This window comes from Macaca nemestrina, chromosome 5 (assembly GCF_043159975.1).
Source record: "Macaca nemestrina isolate mMacNem1 chromosome 5, mMacNem.hap1, whole genome shotgun sequence".
Classification (NCBI taxonomy): Eukaryota; Metazoa; Chordata; class Mammalia; order Primates; family Cercopithecidae; genus Macaca; species Macaca nemestrina.
In genome coordinates, this window is record NC_092129.1 from 179,115,495 (window position 1) to 179,133,778 (window position 18,284).

At 42.5% G+C, this 18,284-nt stretch overlaps 1 long non-coding RNA gene and 1 pseudogene across 1 annotated transcript; both read left to right on the forward strand.

Moving 5' to 3' along the window:
• The first annotated feature begins 5,036 nt into the window (after nt 1-5,036).
• LOC105487357 (uncharacterized) lies at nt 5,037-8,931 on the forward strand. The gene is made up of 3 exons (XR_011624076.1): nt 5,037-6,349; nt 7,080-7,171; nt 8,059-8,931. It is a non-coding gene; the product is annotated as an uncharacterized lncRNA (long non-coding RNA).
• Nucleotides 8,932-16,229: 7,298 nt separating this feature from the next.
• Nucleotides 16,230-17,609, forward strand: LOC105487425 (dimethyladenosine transferase 2, mitochondrial-like; annotated as a pseudogene).
• The last annotated feature ends 675 nt before the right edge of the window (nt 17,610-18,284 follow it).

An 18,284-nucleotide genomic window follows, 5' to 3' on the forward strand; every position in this document is an offset into this window, starting at 1 on the left:
TGAATGTGACTAACCAGATTTAAATTTTGAAAAGATCATTGTGGATACAGGACAAAGAGCAAATTACTGGGGACAGAAACAATGGAGTGAGCCCCGTAGGAGACTGTTGCCATTGTTGCAGTGAAGGGTGATCATACTTAAGAGATGGCTGTTGTGGGGTGGACAGATCTGAGAGCTATTTAGGAGTGAAAACCAAGGTAGCACACTTATGGCCCCAAGTGGGGGGAGGTGGGGGGAGGTAGGGGGAGGGAGGTGCCTTAGGATTTGGACGTGAGCTGTTGGGTAGAGATAGTAGCAGTCACTGGGGCAGGGATCCCCAGAAGAGGAATAGAGGGAGGGCAAGGTCATGAATTCTGTTTTGGCCAGGTTGAACTTCTCTGGTTCTTTCCAACACCAAGTGGTATCTAACACCCGTTCTCCAACAGGGTGTCCAACAATTCAATTCTGACATTATCTACCTGGAGCTACTGTCTGTCTCCACAGTTTAGAGGCTCAGTCCCACAACACTGCCCCCACTGCAGAAGCCACTTGCAAATGGGTGCCCAGGCTGCCTGCATTTCTGCCCTGCCAGCTACAAGTTAGTGTTCCCACAACCCATCTCCAGCTTCCAGATGTCTCATGGAACTCAGGAAAACCCTCTGCTTGAGTTCACAAGTTTGTTATAAAGAAGAAAACTCAGGAAGTGGCAAAGGGAAGAGATAGAAGACAGAGTGTGGGATGGGCATGGGACTTCCAGGACCCCTCTGGGTGCACCAGCCTCCAGGGTCTCCACATGCTCCCTACCCAGAAGCCCCACCAGCCTTGCTCTTCAAGACCTCTGGACCTCAGTCTCCAGCCCTTGCCCCTTTCTGGAGGTCAGTGGGTGGAGTTATGACTCCTCTAATGACTTGGTGTTTCTGGTACCCAGCCCATCTGGAGGCTCTCTGCGGAGCCCACTCTAAGTCATCTCATTAGCATAAATTCAGGTGTGATCAAAAGGGTCTCTTTATAAGAAACAATTATGTTACAACAAAATAACACTAACAATGGAAATAATAACAAATGTCCTATCAGAAAATTCCAAGAGTTTTAGCCTTTCTATTCCAGGAACCAAGGACAAAGACCAAATGTCTATTTTTATCATACCACAGTAGGTCTATAGCTGAGAAGGGACGAGGGTCCAGGACTGAGCTTTGAGCAGCCCTGATGTTCCCAGGTCAGGAGGAGGAGGATGAGCCTGCAAAGGGGATAGAGAATGAACAGCCAGAAGGGTTGGAGGGAATGGGAGAGGGTTGTTCTCAGAAGCCAAAGAAGGACTTCAGAAGCAGAAACGGTGTGCACCCACCTTGGGGCCCATGAGGACTTTGGGATCCTCCCCCTTGCCTCCCGAAAGGTACAGAAACAATGGGTGATCTGTGGCTCCCACACCACTCCTCCACTCTGGCACAGTGGGGGATGGGGATGGACTGCTTTCCCAATCTCACTGTCCCCTAAGCTTTCTCCTGGGGACAGGGCCCAGGTCTTCTCTACTCTGAGATGCAAAGCCCTGAAGTTAATAGTTAGATGATGTAACATGCAAAATAACTTCTTGAAATTTAGACTGTGCAGTCTACCCCCACTGAAGTGTGTTCAGTCCTACTTCAAACATCATGTGCCTCCACTGCTAAAAGATTTACTCCGGGCATTCAGAGGCTCCAAGCTTTACCGTTTGTTCATGTTACCTATTGCTGCATAACAAACCACCCCAAACAGAGCTGTTTTTAAAAATAACAAATTTTTTCTCTTTATTAATCTGTAGATTGGGCAGGGCTCTCTCAGGAATAGCTTGTCTCTTCTCTATTTGCAGTGGTTTGAAGGCTGGGGCTGGGATCATCTGATCACCGGGTTTGGGGTCTGGACCCTTCCTAGGTGATACACCACGGCAGTGTTGCACTCAAACCCTGTAGTCAGATTCCATAGGTAGCATTCTCAAACCCCTCATGGAAGTCATAAGTGGTTCCTGCACTGCCTTTTAAGCACAAATCTTTGCCAAATTACCAAATGTTTCAGCTGTTTCCCAGGCCATGCTTGCACAACCAGAGATAGTTCAGGTGCTCCCCAGTTCGGATGCTCGACGCCAAAAATTATGAATGAGTAGACCGAAAACCTGGAATAACTTGGCCAAGTAACAAAACCAGGCCTTAGAACTTCCAGACCCAGATTGCAGGCCTCCTGTATTAGATATATGGCAACCAGTTCTGCTCTTCCAGGGGCACATGGAGATGTGCAGATCCCAGTATGACCAATGACAAGGGTCGTGAAACACATTAGATCCGGAGAATTGCAGATTCCACTCTGACTTTGACCATGAACAGCACTGGTCTTTTTCTCTCTTTTTATTTTATGTGGCAACAAGGCATGTAAAGGGTTTTCACTTAAAAGGTCAGGACAGTGTGGACTCAGATATCTGGAACTTTCCATCACCATGTACTGTATCTTGAATGCTAGCCACATCACCAACTCAGACTCCTTCATCCATATAGTAGTGCCACATAAACATACCAGATGAGATGTCATAGAATACCCACTATATCCTCACTCCAAGTTCTTTTCAATGTTGAGAACCTTATTTCCAAGTTTTAGAATTTATGGTTTGGAAAAGGTGATCCTAAATCTTCCCATGGTAATAGAACCAGAGTTCAATACTACTGTGCAAACACTGGAAGTATTCCAGTCAGAAATGAGTAGTTTAGCGACTATCATACTCCAAAATAGTTGTGCCCTGGATACACTGACTGCCCAACAAGGAGGAGCTTGCGCAGTCATTGGTGAAAAATTCTGCTTCTGTGTGAATCAGATAGGATAAGTGGTGTCCAATTCGTACCTTTAAAAACAGGAAGTTAACACTCTATCAGATCAATGAGGCTCAACCATTTGATTGGACTGGCCTATTCCCAGGATTGGGAGGCTGGTTTAATGGTATAATGAGAAGTATGTTTAGATGTTGTTGCTGTTCTGTTTGTTTATTCTTGTTCTAATCCATCTTCTTCTCTCCTTTTGCATATCTCTTACCACTCAGCTACTGATTCAATTTTTCTCTTCACATCCACCAAGTCAGCTTTTAATATGTGATGCTTCCTGTGAAGTTTCAGATAGGGAATTGAAGGGGATCAGAACATGTGACCCCAAAATATGCCATTTTAGCTTGTTGATTATTTTGAGCTGGAAGCAATTGAGAAGATGCTGGAAGACCTCCCAAACTTCCCCTTTCTACCTAAAAGCAGGACGTAAATATTCTATAGGAAAGATGCCTGCCTTCACCAAGAAGAGGAGAGTATTCTTATCATTAGAGATGGGAAGTCAATGCAGAGATGAATCTGTGCAAACAAACATACTAAATTAACCTTTATCTTTCATTAGTTTCCTCCATATATTTCCTAGTTACTTTCTGACAGTTTACTGACCCCAGCTCAAACCCCTTTTTCCTTTGTTTTATTACATCTCCACAATTTACCATTCTTTGTTAAAAGGGTGTGTAAACTCTCAGACCTATCCACTTCTTTGGGCTTCTATTTCTTACATAGGAAGGGCATTGTGTACACATAGAAATATTCAGATTAAGTAAAATTTGTATGCTTTTCTCCTGTTTAGCTGCCTTTGTGAGTTTAATTCTCAGGCCCAGTCACAGAACCTAAAAAGGTAGAGGAAAAGTTTTTCATCTCCTACACTATATATAATATGCCAAAGTATTTTTTTAATATTTAAAAATTTTAAGGATTTCAAAAGAGCAAAAGCATTTTAGAAATAACTTTCCTAACTCTTCTTTGGCTTTTTGAAAGAGATTAGCTTGCTTAAGCTAAAGCCACAGTGATTTTTCAGGGGCTTAACTGCAGCAGTGGAAACTTTCAAGAAAAATGCCTTATAACTTGAAGGGATCAAGTTCTATAGCACCTTAGGCCCCATTTATCAACGGAAACTGAAATATGGCAAGGGAATAAACTTGTAATGAATTTGAAAAAAAACATGACCCTGCTTGCCTGGATCATTTGTTTTCTCATATGAGTGCCTTCTAATAGAATTGAGGAACCGTAAGGGCTCAGAAAATAAAGCCAGAGAGATTTAAATAATGTGTTTAACCAAAGCCATTTAGCCAATCCAGAAGAGCCAGTACTAGAATGACATCTAGTACAGCTGACACCTACTGGTCACCATGTACTAAACACTGCTTACGTCATTCGTAGTCCTCACACAGCCCTATGGGATGAGGATGATGATTACACCCAACAACAGGTCTTGGAGGTTGAGAGAGGTTAAATGAACAGCTCTTGTTACCCAGGTAGCAAACTACTGAGCCAGGAATTGAGCTGAAGCACACTGGCACAGTTCACCGTCTGAGCCCCATTGCAGCCCTCTCTGGAATTCCACTTGAGACAGGTCATGTTGCTTTTGATTTGGGAAAAAAAAAAAGTACCCAGTTAAAAGGGGCCATCCCACCTTCTTACAACCAAGGGGATGAGGAGTAAATAGGAAAGATTTGAGGCTTTTTATGTGTTTTTAAAATTCTTACTCTCTTTGGCTTCTCCATGTCAATGTGCTTTACTTATGCTTACTTGATTAAGACTTTAACATGATTTGCATAATCTTGTCTCAGTGTAACTTGTAGGTGGGAACTGACTGGCCTGAGGATGAAACCCAAAATGTTTCTAAAAGTAACAATAATGTAAACTTTAAATTCTGCAATTATTGTTAATGTACAAGCGATACAAATTTGTTAAGGTTACTGAAGAAAGTTGAAGAACCGTCCTTCATATTTTAGAAGAAGAACCCTAAATGGATTCTGCTTCTGAAGAATCAGTTTTAACTCAGTTTTACTTCTATTTATAAGATTCCGTTAGTTGTGTAATCATTGATTTTACATGCTGTTTTTAGTAATAAAATTCTTAGAATATTTCCACCAAATAAAAATTAAAGATAAAAAACCCTTTACATTCTAAAGGGACCACTAGAAGATAGTTGACTTTCTTTCTATTAATTCTTCAAGTTTTAGTGCCAAGTTTTTATGCTCATATAGATCTTACACCCCTTTTAAGTCATTTCACTTGTATTTCATAGTTTTCTAAAATTTAATTTTGGATGACTGTAAATACGCATCATGATAAACACAAGTATGTGAAAATGTCAGCTCTTGATACATGTGACAGGATTCTAACTGATGAACAGAAAAAACCGTTGGGAGTCCAGGACTGACGGCGACCTCCAACTTCCACATCATCGCCAGGAGCAGGTCCCGTCCCGAGCCTCTTTCAGCTTCTGGGAGGAACGCCCTTGGTTCGCCTTCTCAGCTTCCCTGCCCACAGAGCCTGCCCGTTTTTCTATGGGAGGTGGAACTAAAGGGTTAGGGAAATGACCGCGTTTGACAGTTTTCTTTGAGGGAAGAACTTTGCGTTCTCACTGTATGACAGAGACCATGCCTTCTGTAATCCTCATAGGAACCTAGTGAGGTGGTGGGGCAGGCAGCGTGGCTGACCTGCCCTAACGGGTATCCCCATTGTCCCACACAAAGCCCCTGGCTCGGGGGAAGCTGACCCCACCCTGCTCCAGAAGGGTGTCCGCGTGACCTACAACCAGCCTAGGACGAGTTCAGGAAGGAGCAAGTAAGATGTGGTAGCGGGAGCCTTCGAGGAGTCTCCGGAGGGAAGGTTCCTTTTTTCTCAGGAGAAAGTGAAAGATATAGCCTCTCTTGTTCCCTGGACATTGTTGCATCACCCTGAATGGTCGCAGCCACCCTGCTACCGTCAGAGGTGAAGCCATGAGCATGAGAAATGGAAGCGAGAAGAACGGAGGTCCTTGGCGTGGTCATGTGATTGAATGGCTGGATCAATGCTTCTCAATGAGCCGGCTATCGGCATTTTCAGCAGAACAGTTCCTTGATGTGGTGGGGGCTGCTACAAACATTCTAAGATCTCCAACGTCCATGATCCCACCCTCAGAATGCTGCTAGCAGCCCTTGGAATTGTGACAACCGAAAGTTCTACACCCCTGTTCCCAAGCACCCCTCCTTGGGTGGTGATACCATCTCAACCCCGTTGACAGCAAAGATGCACTGTGGCTAAACCTCCTATTGTGTGGGATGAAAAACACAACCTTAGGTTTCAGCCAGCTGGAGTTGAGTTGACTGCTCCTTGCAGCCCAGAGTGTCCAAACAGGAAGACATTATAATAATAATTTTGAAAGAAAGAATACATTGAGCCTCCAAGAGCTCAAGAAATGTGCCCAAGGCTATCAGTGAATTGGTAACAGAGCCAGGATTTGGCTCAAGGTCTAACTCTACGGCCTGGCTATTTTCTCCCTGTCTACCTTCCTTCCGGTCACATGCAAGTTACTCTGGCTGGTTAGTTCAAAGGGAAACAAACAAACAAAACCAACAAAGTACAGAATAGTTATGTGGAAAAAAAAATAGCTGGGAGCAGTGGCTCGCACCTGTAATCTCAGCACTGTGGGAGGCCAAGACGGGTGGATCACTTGAGCCCAGGAGTTTGAGACCAGCCTGGGCAACATGGTGAAACCCTGTCTCTACAATAAAAACAGAAAAATTGGCTGGGCGTGGTGATGCACACCTATAGTTCCAGCTACTAAGGAAGCTGAGGTGAGAGCATTACCTCAGCCCAGGAGGATGAGACTGCAGTGAGCCATGATCGCACCACTGCACTCCAGCCTGGGTGACAGGTTTTTTCTGAGAAACCTGTTTCAAAAATAACAATAATAATACATAAACCCAGTTAGCAGGGGGATGCCTCTGAGGAGCTAAGGTATATGAAGTGGGAGGGAAACTTACTTTTCATTGCAGATTGAATTCTTTATCTAGTGCAAATATCTTTCTATTTTGTAAAACAGCAAAATTTAAAAAGCAGTTGTAAATAAATGTTATGTTATGTATGTTTTGCCACAATTTAAAACATAATAAGAATTTTTTTAAAGCAATGTAGCACTTGTTCTTACGGGATTCATTACAGCATTTGACTTCTGTCCTCTCATTCGCTACCTTTGGCCACTTGGTCTTATTTCTGTGCCCATTCTTCCTTTCATTATAATGTCTTCCTGTCCACTCCTTCCTTTTCCAGATCGCTGTTGCCTGCCTAGTGTGACCCACCTCCAGTCCTCTGGTGCAGCTCTGATAGAGAAATCTTTGATGCCAACTATATCCACCTACCAAGTATGTTCCGAACTCCTCACCCCAACATGATCTGACACCGACCATGTGTCCATCCTCCTCTCCTCTAGCCCCCTTAAGACAGCGTTTTCTGCAGAGCTTCCCCAGGAACCCCTTGGGCTAATGTGAGCTCCAGGCCCTCTGCTCCAAATTCAGCTGAGAGCCATACTTTTACCTGTTTTGCATGTGCAGATTCCCTAAGATTTTGTTTGAGCGAAGTGCTTTTCTTACGCTGTTCTTCCACTGCTATAAATATCTGAGACTGGATAATTTATAAAGAAAAGAGGTTGATTTGGATCACAGTTCTGCAGGCTGCACAGGAAGCATGGCATCTGCTTGGCTTCTGGGGAGGCCTCAGGAAGCCTGCAGTCACGGCAGAAGGTGAACGGGGAGCCAGCAGGTCACAGGCAAGAGAGGGAGCAAGGGTGGGGGGAGATGCCATATACTTTTAAACACCCAGATCTTGCGAGAACTCGCTCCCTATTGTGAGGACAGCACCAAAGGAAGAGCACTAAACCAGTTATGAGAAATCCGCCCCCATAATCCAATCACCTCTCACCAAGACCCACCTCCAACATTAGGGATTACAATTCAGCGTGAGATTTAGCAGGGACAACGTACAAACTATATCAGCACTCCACAGTAAAACAGTATCACCATTATGACCACCATCACCACCACCACCACCATCACCTTGTATATCAAAGCCAATGCCTTAGAGAAAACTCCTCCAAATCGCTTCCCTTAAAAGTACTTGTGCTTCTCCATATACACCTATATAACAAATCTGCATGTTGTGCACATGTACCCTAGAACTTAAAGTATATTTAAAAAAAAAAAAGAAAGAAAAGCAACTCCTCACTTGTTCAAGTTTTGTTATGAAATTGCAGCAATTCAGTCACAGCTTCAGGCTGTACTCGGAATTCTAGTTCTCCTGCTGCTGTTCCTACCACATCGGCATCGACTTCTTCCACTGAAGTCTTGAACCCCTCAAAGCCATCCATGAGGACTAGAATAAACTTCTTCCAAATTCCAAAAAAAAAAAAAGTACCTGTGCTTCTCTCCCCACCTCGTTATCAAAATTAGCTAGTCACAGACAATTTACAAATTTTACCACCTTTTTGCCATTTTTCTGGACCAACTTAGTAATAATGGCTTCCACTCAGAGGCCAATTTATGGTGAAACTACTGAAGCTTCAGTGCTCTTTGACCTCTTTTCTATGTATTTACATAACCACGTTTTTGTAGAATTTGCAAAAGTAAGGTATTTTAACTGTATTCAGTTAAGGCCATTTATATAAGATGGTGTTGAAGTGGCCAGTGGCATGTTGAGGATCTAGATGGGGGGCAGGTGAATTAAGGACAAACAAGGGACAGATGAGTTTAATGGTGTACATAGAGGTGGCTTGCAGTCACTTGTGTGTCTAGCTGAGGCATTGATGGATGTTGGAATAGTATCAGAATGGCTTCCAGGAGGCTTCTGTGACCCCTTGTGCCCCCAGCTAGCAGCATGACAGGAAGGTATAAGGCCAGCCAGTCGCAGAAGAACCCCACTTCCGGATGTTCACTTCCATGTTACCCACTCCCCTGAGTGTGGCGGGGCCTAGAGCCCCCTGCCTACTGAATAGTCGTGGGATGTCATTTCTGTGATTAGGTCTCTTGCCAACACTCCCTCTTGCTGACATTCTGATGAATCCAGCTGTTGTGCCTTAAGATGCTTTCTAGAGAGGCTCACATAGAGAGTCACATTTTATTTTATGGTGATCATGCGAAGTGGAATGTATCAGATTTCTGTGCTTGTTGGCACAATCCTATATATATATATATATATGATTATATATTATATATACTAGATATAAAATATATATACTATATAGATTATAGGATATATAGTAGAGAATATATATATATATAGTATAGGAAAAAATATATATATGGGGTTTTTTTTTTAACAGTCTTGCTGTGTCATCCAGGCTGGAGCGCAGTAGCACTATCTCAGCTCACTGTAACCTCCACTTTCCGGGTTCAAATGATTCTTGTGTAACAGCCTCCCGAGTAACTGGGGTTACAGGCATGTGCCACCATGCCTGACTACATTTTTGTATTTTAAGTAGAGATGTTGGCTAGGCTGGTCTCGAACTCTGGCCTCAAGTGATTGGCCTGCTGCCCGCCTCGGCCTCCCGAAGCGCTGGGATTACAGGTGTGAGCCACCGTGTCCGGCCCCCATACTACATTTTTTAACAACTGACATACAAAGGAGACTTCATAAAGGTCTTCCAAAATTTTTCTACAAAAATGTAAAGGAAAATGTAGCATAGAGACGTGTCATGCAATTAATTTAAAAATTATGTTTAATACGTTTTGTGATGTTTGTGGTATATGTCAGTCTTTAAATGTTTAAACTTTGTTATTTTTTTATTCTAACTAAATACTTCTTCCATCTAATTTTTACTGGAAATTTTGTGAACTTTTTCTAAAAGAAGTCTTGATCCCCTGCCACTCCCTGATCACCTCCAACCAGAAAAGCTTCAGGCTCTGTAGAGTCTGGATCTGCTTTTAAAAACAAACAAACAAACAAACAAACAAAAACCTGGTCTTATCTTTGCTTAAAACTTTGATGAGGGTAGGAACGGTGGCTCACGCCTGTAATCCCAGCATTTTGGGAGCCTGAGGCAGGCGAATCACCTGAGGTTAGGAGTTCAAACCAGCCTGGCCAAAATGGTGAAACCCCATCTCGACTAAAAATACAAAAATAATTAGTCAGGCGTGTTGGCACATGCCTGCAGTCCAACCTACTCAGGAGACTGAGGCAGGAGAATTGCTTTTACTCAGGAGGCGGAGGTTGCAGTGAGCCGAGATCGCGCCACTGCACTCCAGCCTGGGAGACAGAGCGAGACTCCATCTCAGAACAAAACAAAACAAAACAAAACAAAACCCACACAGAAAAGAAAAACAAAAACAAAACAAAACAACAACAAAAAGAAAACTGGCCAGGTGCGGTGGCTCACGCCTGTAATACCAGCACTTTGGGAGGCCAAGGCAGACGGATCACCTGAGGTCAGGAGTTTGCGACCAGCCTGACCAACACGGAGAAACCCTGTCTCTACTAAAAATACAAAATTAGCAGGGCGTGGTGGCGCATGCCTGTAATTCTAGCTATTGGGGAGGCTGAGGCAGGAGAATCACTTGAACCTGGGAGGCAGAGGTTGCAATGAGCCGAGATCTTGCCATTGAACTCCAGCCTGGGCAACAAGTGAAACTACATCTAAAAAAAACAAAAAAACAACAACTTTGATTGAGAAATGCAAATCAGAACCACAATGAGATACCATCTCACACCAGTCAGAATGCCTATTATTAAAAAGTCAAAAAGCAACAGATGCTGACAAGTTTGTGGAGAAAATGTAGCCTTTTACACTGTTGTTGAGAGTGTAAATTACTTTAACCATTGTTAAAGGCAGTGTGGCTATTCCTCAAAGACCTAGAGACAAAAATACCATTCAACCCAGCAATCTCATTACTGGATATATACCCAAAGGAATATAAATCTTTCTATCATAAAGACACAGGCACACATATGCTCATTGCAACACTATTCACAATAGCAAAGACATGGAATCAACCTAAATGCCCGCCAATGACAGACTGGATAAAGAAAATGTGGTACATATACACCGTGGAATACTATGCAACCATAAAAAGGAACAAGATTATGTCCTTTGCAAATACATGGATGGAGCTGAAGGTCATTATTCTTGCTAAATTAACAGGAACAGAAAACCAAATACTGCGTGTTCTCACTTATAGGTGGGAGCTAAGTGATGAGAACACATGGACACGTGATGGGGAAAAACTCATGCTGGGGCTTGACATAAGGTGGGGAGTGGGGAGGAGGGAGAGGATCAGGAAGAACAGCTAATGAGCTGGGTACAGTGGCTCACACCTGTAATCCCAGCACTTTGGGAGACCGAGGTGGGCAGATCACTTGCGGTCAGGAGTTCGAGACCAGCCTGGCCAACATGGCGAAACCCCATCTCTACTAAAAATACACACAAAAAAATTAGCTGGGTGTGGTGGTGTATGCCTATAATCCCAGCTACGAGGGAGGCTAAGGCAAGAGAATCGTGTGAGCCTGGGAGGCAGAGGTTGCAGTGAGCCAAGATCGTGCCACTGCACTCCAGCCTGGGTGACAGAGCAAAACTCTGTCTCACGTATATATATGTGTGTGTGTATGTGTGTATACATATACACACACATATATACACATACATATATACACATACACATATATATTTGCACACACATATATACACATACATATATATACACACACATATATAATTTATCATGAGTGCTGAGTTTTCTGGCACTCCCTTAAATTTGACGCCCAAGCCAAGTGCCTTGCTCACCTCACCAGAGTCCTAGCCCTGCTTGCTGGAGGTGGCTGAAAAGTAACCTAAGATACATTTTCTTCCTAAGTAGCCAGCCCTTGGGTTAAAGTTGAATTTAGTGTGGTATAAAAAAATTTTTTAAATAGCTGTAATTGTATGTGACTTTTATGCACAGACTGTCATTGAAAGGTTATCCAAAAACTAGTAATAGAGTTCACTTTGAGGGAGGGAAAATGGAAAGATAGGAAAGAAGCTTATCTTAGACACTTACCTCAGAAACTTTTTATTTTTTTTTTGAGACAGATTCTTACCCTGTCACCCAGGCTGGAATGCAATGGCAAGATCTCAGCTCACTGCAACCTCTGCCTCCTGGGTTCAAATCATTCTCCTGCCTCAGCTTCCCGAATAGCTGGGATTACAGGTGCCTGCTACCATGCCCAGCTAAATTTTGTATTGTTAGTAGAGACAGTGTTTCACCTTGTTGGCCAGGCTAGTTTGATCTCCTGACCTCGTGATCCGCCCACCTCAGCCTCTTAAAGTGCTGGGATTACAGGCATGAGCCACCGTGCCCAACCGGAAATGTATTTTAAACCTTTTTTTTTCTTTTTCTTTTTCTTTTCTTTTTTTTTTTTTTGAGACATATATATATATATGAAACAGGGTTTTGCTCTGTCACCCAGGCTGGAGTGCAGTGGTGCGATCATGGCTCACTGCAGCCTTGAATTCCTGGGCTCAAACAATCCTCCACCTCAGCATCCCAAGTAGCTGGGACTACAGGCATGCCCCACCATGCCCAGGTAATTTCTTTTTCCTTTGGTGTAGATTGTGTATCGCTATGCTGACCAGGTTAGTTCTGAACTGCTGGCCTCCAGCAATCCTCCCCTCTCAGCCTCTCAAAGTGCTGGGATTACAGGTGCAAGCCACTGCGCCCAGCCTGTTTTAAATTTTCAAGAGAAAATTTCTTAAGATAAATATATTTTTTCTATATGACAATACTTGTAATAATTACAATACTTATTACAAACAATACTTGTTTATTATGGAAAAATTAGAAAACATAAGCTAAAGTAGGAAATAAAAACATCAAACATTTATACTTTCACCATCTAGCAATAATACTGTTATTAAACATCTTGCTGTTTATCTTTTTCTGCCCGCCCATTTTCACTCCTGCACCCTCCATCACACTTTATACCATTAGTGCCCTGGTTGGTTCTGACTTACTTTCAGATTTTATCTCCAACTAGCATATTCTGCTTGCAAAACAGGGACTGTATCTAATTGGTCTTTGTAACTTTCCTAGAGTGTGGCTTTGGAGGCTTGGTCTGAACTAAAGACCTAGAAGACAGAACACCTGGGATTAAACCCCAATGCCACTGTTTCTGCAAGTTACATGGCCTTTCTGAGCTGCAGTTTCCTCATCTGTAAAATGGGATAATGTTAGAGCCTGCGTCATAGTGTTGCTCCATTATGAACATTGAAACAGGAAAACTCATGCAAATTGCTAAGCCTAGCATGTGTTGGTGCACACTAATTGTTTGCTGTGATGACATATCAGCACGGCGCTTCCATTCATTAACTCAACTCATAGTTATTGCATGCTGGCTGTGTGACATGCTTTTAGGTGCTGGGGACACAGCAGTAAATAAAACAGATACAAATCCTTCCCTTTGGGGAGTTCATATTCTATTGTCTGGGAAAGGGAGACAAACAATATACAAATAAATACATAAAATACATAGTGTAGGCCGGGCACTGTGGCTCACACCTGTAATCCCAGCACTTTGGGAGCCCGAGGCGGGCAGATCATGAGGTCAGGAGATGGAGACCAGCCTGGCCAACATGGCGAAATCCTGTCTCTGCTAAAATACAAAAAATTAGCAAGGCATGGTGGCGCGTGCCTGTAGTCCCAGCTACTTGGGAGGCTAAGGCAAAGGGTTGCTTGAACCCGAGAGGTGGAGGTTGCAGTGAGCTGAGATCATGCCACCACACTCCAGCCTGGTGACAGAGCAAGACTCTGTCTCAAAATAAAACAAACAAAAAAACCCCTCCAAAAAAACCCCATATATATGTGTGTGTGTGTGTGTGTGTATATGTGTATATATGTGTGTGTATGTGTGTGTGTGTATATATATGTACATACGTGTGTATATATATGTATATATACGTGTGTGTGTATATATAGTGTAGCTGATGATATATGTATTGTGGAAAATATAAAGCTTTGGATATCGTAAGTACTCATTAGATATGAACCGACTGACTAGTTTTTTTATGTTAACATGTAGATGTTTATTACTTTTGTTTTTTAACAAATTAATATCTTTACAATATCTGAGTTTTAATTTCTAACAGAGTACACATTAGTAGATATAGCCCAAATAAACTGATGGTCTTGGGATCCTTAACAACTTTGAAGAGTGAAAAGAAATCCTTAGAACAAAATGTTTGCGACGCTGCCTTACGGCATTTGGTATGGAAGCTTTTCCACGTGGAACAGCCTAAGTATACAATGGGTCTTCAAAAAGCTCATGAAAAATGCATATTATTTTAAAACTATGCATGGATTTCCTTTTTTTTTTTTTTTTTTTTTTTTGCACCAAATAAACTTGTACTAACTTGTTGTAGCATGTCTGAACAGGATCTAGGTTGAGGCTGTAAGAAGGATGAGACACCAGTTTGAAAAGACCCCTCTATCAGAGAAACATGAATCCTGCTAAAATTGAAGCAAGAAGAAACATCAAACTTATGGTGAAGTTTGGGTGGAAGACTGGTGAAATCACCGATGCTTTACAAAAAGTTTATAGGCACGATGCCCAAAGAAATCAGCAGTTTGCAAATGGATAACTCATTTTTTAAAATTCTTTTTTATTATTATTATACTTTAAGTTCTAGGGTACATGTGCACAGCGTGCAGGTTTGTTTACATACCGATTGACTAATTTTTTCCCCAGACTCCCCTCCTCTACTTTCTCTCTGTTCCAGTGCCCCCTTTCCAATGGGATTAAGTAACGTGCACCGGGCCTGCTGCAGAGACAGCATGCAGTGGGCCCTGAGTGTGCCGTTTGGAAGGGCTGGGGCATGGAAGAGCCAAGCCCCAAGGTCATGGGACATTTGAACCTAGGACGTCAGAAGATACCAACAGGTGTTTTGATGTGAGTTTTCCTCTGGACCATCACACTGTTGTACTCTTGTGTTTGCGCTCACCCGTGATCAGTAGTCATGGCACTGTGAGGTCAGGACAGTAAACAGCGGCCCGTGGTTCTGTGTGGGGTGAGGGGCTGGCACCCTGGCAGGAGGCGTTTGTGATCCCAGGCAAGTCCTGACTGTGTCTGGCTGGCTGCTGCTGCAGGACCTTTCACCGTGTTTACCTTTGCTCTGCTCCCCAGCGGACGACGTTTGACGTCGCATTTCCAAACAGACCTCTACTTTGACCTCATGCAGCGTGACGGGGAATAGACAACAGAATTGTAAGGCAAACACCTGTTTGTAAATAAGGAGAAACCCAACCACCTGGGTCAAAATGAATGAGCCCAAACCTAAAATAAATCAGAGTAGGGCCAAGAGGGTTGCCTTTATAAAGGAAAAATAAAACTTAGAGCCTGTTTTCCGTAAGCGTGTGCTTTCCGTAGCACCTTCAGCACTGTGATAAATGTAGGGTGTTCTTGTGAGGAGATTTTAAGTATGTGAAAGTTAATTTATTCCTGCAATCTTCCCATATCCAAACCTTAACAGATCAGTTCTCACAAAGTTTAAATCATCACACTATATACGTAATCATTTTTTCACTACTATGATGGCTAAAATTCCTCAACACAGATTGTTTGCTACAAACTGGCATGGGATGTGTTTTAATACTGCTTGCTTTGTGTGTATCAGTAAAGCTTAAAAACGATGAAGATTTGTAACTTTTCCTTTTCCCAAATGTAAAGCTTTCCACAAAAACTACAAAAAAATCCATTAGTTTCTCTACATGGTAGTCAGTCTTTATAAAACAGTCGCCAAGCCTTGCCTCCTGGTGTTCACACCTCTCCCATAGCCCATGTCACCAACAGGAGGCTGCACAAGTGGTAATGTGTAACGTCCAAGGCTGAGTCACAAAAGAGCTGAGCACTCCCCCAACCCTCCCCTGCTTTGAGGAAGCTGGCCGCCATGTTGTGAGAACACTCAAGCAGCCCTTCAGAGCAACCAGCATCAATTTGCCAGCCATGTGAGTTAACCTCCTTGGAAGCAGATTTAAGACTCTGATGGCTGTAGCCCTGGCTGACAGGTTCATTGCAACCTCATGAGAAACTGAGCCAGAATCACCCTAATAAAACATTCCCCAATTCCCTAACCCTCAGAAGCTGTACAATTGTAAATATTTACTGTTGCTAAAGACATACTAAGTTTGAGGTAATCTGTTACACAGCCATAGATAATTAACATACTCTGTGTACATAAATATCTATAAATGCTTAGGAAGGATCTAGAAAGATGCACATGGGGAATGTGGTGAACTTGGAAGAGGTGGAATAGTAGCAAAGAAATAATACTTTTGTCTGTATCGCTTTAATTTTTCCTCCAAGTGCATATATGTATGTTTCAATTATATAATTAAAAATAAATTTAGGGATTCACTATAGTAGCGACCCTGGGTAATCCTTGGAGAGGGCCTGAGAGACAAGGACATGTGGATCCCAGTGGCCGGGCTTCCTCCTTGGCTGAGGCTCTCCGCCTTGGCGGGCGCTGGTCACTTTTGCATTTGAGGGTCTGGAGCCGCGACGGGAAAGCACTTGCCGGCGAGGAACCGCCGTGGCCTGTCTGACTCCTCTCCGCAGCTGTGGCCCAATCTGGATTTCAGGAACACGCCAAGGAAGATGTCTAAGTCCAGCTTAGACTTTAAGCGTTACGTAACCAATCGGAGATTGGCTGAGACCCTGGCGCTGCCCGCTGTGGGCAGCGACAAATGTCGCCAATCGTATAGAGAAAACAAAACAGACCTCCACACCTATTGCTGCAGTGCAATCCGGGTCCTGGAATCCTGACTCAGGCATTACTTGAAGTTGATGCCAAAGCGGTTGCCCTTGAAAGTGACAAAACTTTTATTGCACATTTGGAGTCCTTAGGAAAAAATCTGGATGGAAAACTACAAGTGAGTCACTGTGACTTCTTTAAAATAGATCCTAGAAGTGGTGGAGTAATAAAACCACCTGCTATGGCTTCTCAAGGGCTGTTTCAGAATTTGGAATAGAAGCAGTTCCTTGGACAGCAGGCATCCCTTGAAAAGTAACTGGAATGTTCCCAAGTAGAGGTGAAGAAAGGGCATTTTGGAAACCTGCATATGACTTGTATTCCTGTACTTCTATATATAAATTTGGACGAATAGAATGAAATATCTTTATTGGTGAAAAAGAATTCCAGAAACTAACAGCAGATACCCGAAATCCAGACTTGTATCATGTATGAAGTGTTATCTGGCACGCAGCTTGTGAGATTAAGGTTCTGCACATGGAGCCTTGGTCATCATTTGATGTGTACACCCGAAATGGGCGGCTGGAAAACCCAAAGCATAGGGAATTATTAGAACTATTACAACACAATCTGTATCTTATTCGAATGACTCCTTGTGGAAATTTATTTACCAAGAACTTAACACTTATTCACTATAATATATTTTTTCACATGTTAAAGCACTGTTTTGTGAGGCGCAGTGCCAATGTAATAGACCACTTACGTTCACTGACTCCACTTGATGCAATGGATATATTGCCGCAAATAGGAAAAAAGGAAGAAGAGAAAATAACTAACGTGTACCCTCAAAACTTCAAAAAACTTTTTGAAACTATAGAGTGTTCCAAAGATTGTGCTTATAAATGGCTATAAGATGAAACCCTGGAAGATACGTAGCACCTACACTGTTGTTTTTGGTGGAGCAGTTTATTTGGAAACTATGACATGAAAACCAAATTTGAAAGCTCATATCCTTTCAGCAGAAGATAACTGTTCTTGTTTTGCACATGCCAGGCAGATCATTTAGTTGATATCATTGGCATATTGGATGAAATAGTGGCTGCTATTTTATTCACAATCGAATAAAATGAAAACTTCAATTAATTGTGGATTTGATCAGATTGAATTCGTTTTGTTTCAGATTCCTATTTAAATATTTCACTTTCACTGTTGCTGATTTTTGCATCTTCTTGAGGAGCAAGAGTCTGTTTATTATTAAGCTTAGAAAGTAAACAAAACCTGATTTACTGATTTGTTTTGCATTTCAGTTGGTTGAAATGTATTGTCAAGTACTGTACAATGAAATTGTTTAAATTTTAATATGATTTAAACATTTTTAGAAGTTAAAATATTTTAAATAAAAATAAATAAATAAATTTGAAGCCAAAGCTTGGAAGCAACGAAGATGTCCTTCAGTAGGTGCATCAATAAACTGTAGTATATCTAGACAGTGGAATATTATTCAGCAGTAAAGAGGAACACACTGTCAAGCCACAAAAAGACAGGGAGAAAACTGAAGTGCACATGACTCAGTGAAAGAAGCTTGAAAAGACTGTATACTGTATGATTCTCACTATGACATTCTGGAAAAGGCGAAACTTGGAGATAGGAAGAGCAGTGGGTGCCATGGTTTAGGGGAGAGAGGGATGAGTAGGCAGAGCACAGAGGTTTGAGGGCAGTGAAACTATTCTGCATGCCACTGTAATGGTGAATGCATAACATTATTAAAACCC